We start from the raw sequence: 8,292 nt of genomic DNA, 5'->3' as shown, positions 1-8,292 counted from the left end.
GAAATGAGAAATGACTATTATTCTTCTACCCTTCACACAAGAAGTAAAATTATCTATTTGCTATCCCATTTAAGCCTATTGAATTTTCTTTGAAAGAAAATCTAACCAAGGATCATCCTTCACATTGACGGCAAAGTTTGAAAAAGGCATGATCAAAAAAAAAAAATAAAGAAAAAAGAAAGTGAAGGTCTCTAATGACTTCAAAGGTAAAAAATAAAAATAAAAAACCCTTTTTAGTGCTCAAATCTTTCTTTAAAAATTATGAAAAATACAAATTGAAAAAATGTGAAGAAAAGAAAAAAAAAAAAGAAAAAGGAGAGAATTGATGAAAAATGGGGTAAAAAACCAAGCTACTCCATACAACAATAAATAATCTTTTAATTTATAATCCTTTGAATTAATTTTAAGCCTACTTTATCCATTTCTTTCATAACCCCTCACCCTAGCCAACATTACATCTTTTAAAAGTCTATTTTAATCGAATGTGATTGCCCAAAGTGAAGAATCATGAATTGAACTAAGACAAACTTGTAATAAGAATGTTAAAAATTTTGATTAAATGTCATTGATAGATTAAGGGAGAAATGCAGGAAAGGATGTGAAGGAGATGTGAAAAAAAAAATAAAAAAACAAAAATAAAAAAAGAGAAAAAATGAAGACTTAAACTAAAAATTCAAAATGGCAGTTTAAGTAACAAAAAAAAAAATTGAAAAAACAATCTTGATGAAGATCTCTAAGAAATTGGGATAATGCTTGAATTGATGAAATATCAATAATATCAATGGAATAAGCTTTTGAAAAAGAATTCAAAATTAATTTATCTAGAATTGTCTGAATATTCCTTATTTTAAATGCATCGTACCCTTCTCAGCATTTATCTTGATGCTTTATCTTGAAATGATCTTTTTACCTATTTATTCTTTACTAGACTTGTTCTTGTAATGAATACCTTTTCTTTGATTTTTCTTGTTCTTCACCATTTATTTCTTCCTATGATGAATTAAAAAAATGTGATGGATTACATTTGGCATTGAATTGAAATGATGATGAATGAATACATGACTATTATGAAATATCCTTATATTATTTCGAAATGATTGGGGCATATTGCAAAGGAAATGTGAAAGATAAAAGAAGTTTAAAATGATGTTGATCCTTATGGCTTACAAATGAAATAAAACATTCCAAATGTTGAAATCAAATGATAAAACTAATGAAAAGGAATTTTGAGTTACAAATCGGTTGATACATTTGCTGGTCGGTTCCAAAGAAGTTGAAGAAAAACATGATGAGAAGCTAAAAAGAAAAAATGAAAAAAAGTCTTAAAATCCCATTAAAAAAAAAAAAACTTTAAATTTGGATGATATAATGGATGTGACTACTTGTTGATGCTTGATAGCTCATGTTGAAAACCATAAGTATTAAAGAGCTAAAGAAAGTAAGAAGATAAATTAAAAGCCTTGAGAATCCTTTGATTTACCACAATTGAAAAGATAAATGAATTGCATAGCATATATTGCATTTACTACATGCATTACATAGATGCATCATATTGAGAATATTGCACTCAGGTATGGCATTCATCATGCATATTTGAAAAAGAAAAGAAAGTTTAAAGTTTGAAGTTGGGTAGAAATTTTACATTCATGGTTGTATTCACTAAATTCATTACATGTTGTATATATCATCGCATTTATTGCACTTATGCACTTCATGTTTGGAAAAAAAAGATTAAAGTTTAAGTTGTGAAATTAGAATAGAATTTTAAAAAATCTTTGGCTCATGCATTCATTATATGCATACATTGTGTTCTTCATATTCATCCCATGCATCATGCATGTTTGAAAGGAATAAAAATTAAACTTTGAATCTTGAAATTGAATTTAAGAATTGTTGAGAATCTTTTCATTCATTGCATGTATTCATTGCATATATTTGAAAAGCAAAAAGGAAAAAGTAAATGAGGAAATAATTTTGAGAAGAGGCATTGGAAAGCAATCAATGATGATTAAGATGAGCTATAAAAACTCAATTTAAGGTAAGATTTTTTTTAAGTTTTAATACCTCTATCAAGGAGAAGCTTTTTCGAAGGTAAGAATGATCTTATTTTATTTTTCAAAGTTTCAAAGCCTCAGTTATGAGGGAGCATTTTATTTTTAAAAGTTTCAAAACTTTAGTTGTAGGGGAGCATTTTATTTTCAAAAGTTTCAAAGCCTCAGTTGTGGGAGAGTATTTTATTTTTTAAAGTTACAAAGCCAATTGTGGGGGAGCATTTTGTTTTTCAAAAGTTTCAAAGCCTTAGTTGTTAAGGAACATTTTTCAAAAAAAAAAAGTTTCAAACCTTTGAGGATGAGCCTTTAAGATTTTCTTTTTTGATTTTTTTAACTGAAACAAAATGTATGTCATTTGTCTTTGTGCAATTCCTGTTTCACAAAAAATAGATAAAGATAGGCAACTGTAGATACCTTATTTTGTTTAGGGATTTTTTGAAATTTATTAGGTTTCAAATTTTAATTTTGATTGTGCAATTAGACTTTAATTGGAAAAATGAATTTTGAGCCTAAAGATTAAGCCTTAAATTTTCTTTGTATTTTAATTTTATTAGTTTGATTTTTTGGTTTAATTTTTGTTTTTTTAGTCAAAAGAGTCAAAGTCAATTGATAAAAAAAATTAAAAAAGGGTAAAAAGAAAAAAGAAAAAAATGTGGGATTTTGGATGAAAAATCTTTGATTCAATTCAACTCTTGGATTCTATCTTAGATTTTAACTTTAATAGTTGAATAATTTTAGAAATAGTGAAGATTACACAGAGAATAAATTATAGAGAGAAATCTTAGATTCGGTTGAATTAATTTCTTCCAAATTAAAAGGAATTCAATTCCTGTATAAGGACCTTGAATCTAAGATAAAAAATGGGGCCTGACAACAATTGATTTTAAGATCAAATAGAGGTCATTGATTATAAAAAAAATTTTGGTAAAGTTTGAAATCAACAAGGAAGAAGCAATCAAGCAAAAAAATTTTGCAAGAAGATCCAATTGGAGTTTTTGGAAGGAAAGTTAAGATTTATAATAGGAAGCATTAGTCTTTGAAAAGTTGAAAATTTGTTGAAACCCGTAATCCATTAAGGTAATGCTTGCTTTTTTTTTTTTTGTGATTTTTGCATAACTTTTATAATATTTAATTGCTTACTCTTATTTTTATATTTATTGCATGGTATTTATTTTTGTATGAATTTGCATGACTAATATTATATTTGCATGATAATTTATTTGCCTAATATATTTGTTTGCATGATTAATATATTTGTTTGTGTGATTTATTAATATATTTGCATGATTATTAATATATTTATTTGTATGATTATATTTAATTTGATTGCATGATTATTAATATATTTAATTACTTGATTATTAATATATTTATTTGCATGATTATGTATTTAATTACATGTTTTTTTTTGCATGATTTATGTATTATTAGTTGCATGATTATATATTTATTTGCATGATTAATATATTAATATTTGCGTGATTATATATTTAATTGTATATTTATTTGCATGGTTTATATATTTTTATTTGTATGATTATTAATATTATTATTTGCATGATTATATATTTGATTGCATGTCTAATTGCATGATTATTAATTTATTTATTTTTGTAATTGCATGGTTTATATATTTTTATTTGTATGATTATATATTTAATTACATGATTATTAATTTATTTGTTTGTGTGATTGTTTGATTATTAATATATTTATTTACATATTTATTATTATTATTTATATTTATTGTCTGATATGATATTATATTTTATTGCATGATTAATATTATGAATGATATTTAATTACATGTTTCTATATTTATTGTGTGCATAATTACATGATTATACATCATTACTAATATATTTGTGTGATTATATTTGATTTCATGACTATATGTTTGCATGAATGATTATTAATATATGTGTATGGTATTTTATATTATTGCATGATATTATATATTTACATGATTGTTATTATTGCATGATAATTAATATATTTGCGTGACAATCTTGTATGAATATTTTAGTAGATCTAGGCATGGTATGGTACGATTTATAGTATTATATTTGCATGATAATTTTTACATAGTATGATTTAATATTTATTGCATGATTACTTGATATTTTGATAGAATTTTTGTATCACTATGTTTTGTAAATAAATAAAAATATTGAAATTAATTTATTTGTATGATAAAACCATCTTTGATAAGGCTTAGGTAAGATAACACATAATTAACTTGATACCAATTTTGGATGTAAAGGGGTGTTAATACATTTCCTATACATAACCGACTCTCGATCCTTAGTTTTGATGATGTAGATCAGCTATGACTTTTAGGGACTCTTAGTTTACATTTAGGACAACCTTAAAAATGATAAATTCACATAGATAACTAATCACACTTAGATAAAAAAAATTGATGGTGACTCCATTATTTTTATGTCTAATAGGTTGGTTTTTCCAATCTAAAGGTTAGGACATCAACAAGTCTTGTTATTTTTATCTTTGAGTTAATGCCATAAATGATTTTTAAATTATAATAAAATATTTAATATAGTACTTAAACTTTAAAAATCTCTAATATGATACCTGAATTATGAATATGTTAACTAATTTCTATTGACTTATAATATGATTAGCTTCAAATGATGATATGTGATGAATAAATAATCTTCTAAGTACCATATTAATTGATAGATTTATAATCAGATATCAAATTAAAGATTTTTAATATTTAGATAACACACACACACATATATATATAGCTACAAAGAAAGTACAAGGAAGAGCGAAATTTGAAGTTTAATCAACTTCAATTTTTAAGAAAAAGATAATAACCAAAGTTCATTTTTAATATATTGATGGTAATTTTTTTAATTTTCACAAATAAAATTAAAAATTTATCATGCTCATCATATCTCATTTTCTAAACTTTTTTATTATATTTTAAGAGGTATTTGCTATTCTGTTAATTCTCCCAATGAAATTTAAAAACTTTACTGGATTTAATAATTTTTCTAATAATCATTAGGTTAAATCTAAATTCTTTTTAAAGTGATTTTTTGTTGTGTACGAGCTAGAAACTAGGAAATTATGACCAACTTTTTTTTTAGTGTGTGTATGAGGGGAAAAGCAGGATTGAGTAGAGAATGTGAACAAACATTGGTGTACAGATTGAAACAATACATTGATCCTAGCAAATATTTCCTTTGTTTTTTTCGTTTTTTGATTAATGAAAATCTTTCGAAATTAATTATGAACTTTAAGCATCACATATTATATCATGTTTAGTTACAATTAGATCATGTTTTGAGAATCTATCTATGACCTCTTTTGATGATTAAGTTGACTTTTTTTACACATTATTAATTTTAATTCTTGTTAGTTGTTAATAATTTCCATTTTAAAGGGTTTTTGCTGTAATCAGCGAGGGAAATAGCAACGGGGAGTGCTTCTCCTTTTGATTGATTGATGTGGCTGATGGGTCTTAAAGATTGACTAAACAGAATTAATGCTTCAAGCAGGCATTTTGGTGTATCTTAGATGTTTGAAGAGAGAGATTTTTAGTGCAATAATTCCAAATAAATATTCTTTCAATTCAATTCTTTTACCACTAAAGTTCCTATTCGACTTCAAGTCAAAATTTTGAAAATCTAAATGTAGAAATAATCTTGATTTTTACCCCCAATTGTTTTTTTTTATATATTTGAGGCATATTAAAGGAAACACCTATAAACCTTTTTTATTCTCAGACTAACAAAAAATTTATTTTTATAAAAAAGAGATTGTATAAAAAATATTGTATAAATTTTTTTTTTTTTAAAAAAAGATAACAATGAGATTTTGGTTTAGTGACAAAAAAAAAGAAGTTTTAAAATATTAAAATTTTAAATTCAGATCTTATTTTATGTGAATTTGATTATTTAATTAAATTATAATTTATTAATTGATAATTTAATGATATAATAATTGATTATATAAATATAAAACTTAATTATAAATTTAATTACGAGTATAACTTTAAAAAAAAAATAAAAAAAGAGAGATGATATTCAAAAGTCAACAACTTCTTAAGCGTTAATATTTTTCTGAAGAAAAGGTAAAAATAATAACTTTTCATTCAAAAATATGTTTATATGGAGGATGACTATAAACATCATATATAAATTATTAAAAATTTTATGTACCTATTTATCTAAGGGTAACTAGCATGAAGATGAATTTATAACTCCCTGCTTGATAAAGATGTAACGAATACTTATATTTTGAGAATAATATAATAAATATAATATTTTCATAATATATATTGAATAATATATATTAAATTCTTAATTTTAAATTCAAGTTCGAGTAAATGTAACATAAATAAAAGTTAATTGTAGATTTAAGGTAAAATTGACTTGTAATTATCTCAAAGAAAAATTGAAAGCAAAATTGGAGTTTTCCCCTCTTCCCCCTTTTATTTATGACTTTCAAATTTTTGTGATCTCATTTTTTATTTTTAAATTATGATATTTTTTGTAGAAAAAAAATTTGTAAATATTTATTTGTTGCAAATAATAAATATTTGGGTTTTCTTTCTTTCATTCAAAAAAAAATATTTTTCAAACACTTCATTTTTCATTGAAGTATGCACTTGCAGAAATCAAAATAGGTTTAAGTTTTTAATTTAAACAACTTATATGGGTTAATTTTGTTTTTATTTATTTTTCCATTTGTATGCCATTCATATTTCACAATAATTAGCTAGATGGATGGAAGGAGTGTTGGAAGTTGACCAGTCAACAACTATAATCACACCATGTTTTTCCCCGTGGGGATTGATAAAAAACAAAAATTAGAGGAATTGACCCAAAAGAAGTCAAGCTAGCTTAATTAGCTAGTCAATTTGTTTGACCGTTTAATCATTGTTCTAAGAAATTACACTGATGATTTCACACCCATTTATTACAGTTCATTTTTTTGCAAACGGAATCACATCTTGAAAAAAATAAGTATTGAAATTTAAATTTAAATAGATTAAGTGTTACATTTTTTGAAGTGCTTGGATTTTGGGTAAAAATTCTTAAAATTTCTGATTCGGTGCTTCTCCCAAAATTCATTTTTTATTTTTTCTTGATTGATCCACTTTAATAGTTTATCCTTTGATAAATATTTTTATCTTTATTTTTATTTTTATTCTTGAATTTTTGCCTTTTCCTTTTTGTTAATTTTTTTTTATAAAAAACCCCAAAAATAAAAAACTTAAAACTCATTTGGATGAGCTGTAAAATTAGTTTCAATAAAATTAAAAATAATATAAAAATTACGATAAAGGTGAAATTAGTTGCAATAACAATAAAATTAAAATCAAAGATATGATATGTATATGGATATAAAAGTTGCGATGATAGTGAGATGAATTATATTGAGAAGAAAAAAATTATTATTAAAGATATTAAATTGAAAGCTAAATATAATAAAACATTAAATTTATTAATAAATAATTAATTTTATTTAAATTATTTATTAATGTATCAATTAATGAAATTTATTTGTTATGTTAAATTAACAAATTTATTTTACTCTTTTTAACTAAAAAATTAAAAAAATTAAAAAGATATTTTTGATATAATAATAAATTTTAAAGGATAAAAACGTAAAAAACCATAAATTGCGCTGGCCAATTACCAACTGGACCAAAATTGACCAGTTGGTGACCGGCCATTTTTCAATTGCACTGAAATATCATCATTTGGCTACAAAAGTTTAAACGGTCACGTCTTTTTGTTACAATTGCATCGTATTGGAGCTGCAGTGCAATCCAAATGAGAGGATTTATTTAATGTTGTTTTCTAGAAGTCTTCTTGATGGTTTTGATCTCTTACACCTATAATTGATTACTGGTACTAAAATAAAAAATCGAACAATATTGGCATATGACTTCAAAATGTGCTCTAAGAGTCACTTTCCTTTAAATTTATTTGTCCATCCATTTTTGAGAGGCAACAATGGTTGTTTAAATAGTTTATGAGATATAATGGAATCCTTGCTTGAATTCAACTTGAAACATCTTTGAACAGATAAAGAATATCTAATTTTATACTAGATTTTTTTTGTAGCAAACAAAGCCTACTATTTGGAGAGTGGGAGGGAGAGAAGTTTGATAATTTTCAAGTATGTTTAAAATGTATTCTAATCTTCTCTATTTAGAGAAAATTAATTCAAGAGTTGTATTTCTTAATTTGTATTGATTCCT

This window comes from Durio zibethinus, chromosome 18 (genome assembly GCF_047325235.1).
Source record: "Durio zibethinus cultivar Kanyao isolate XHJ-2024 chromosome 18, ASM4732523v1, whole genome shotgun sequence".
NCBI lineage: Eukaryota > Viridiplantae > Streptophyta > Magnoliopsida > Malvales > Malvaceae > Durio > Durio zibethinus.
This window is presented reverse-complemented; position numbering follows the sequence as displayed.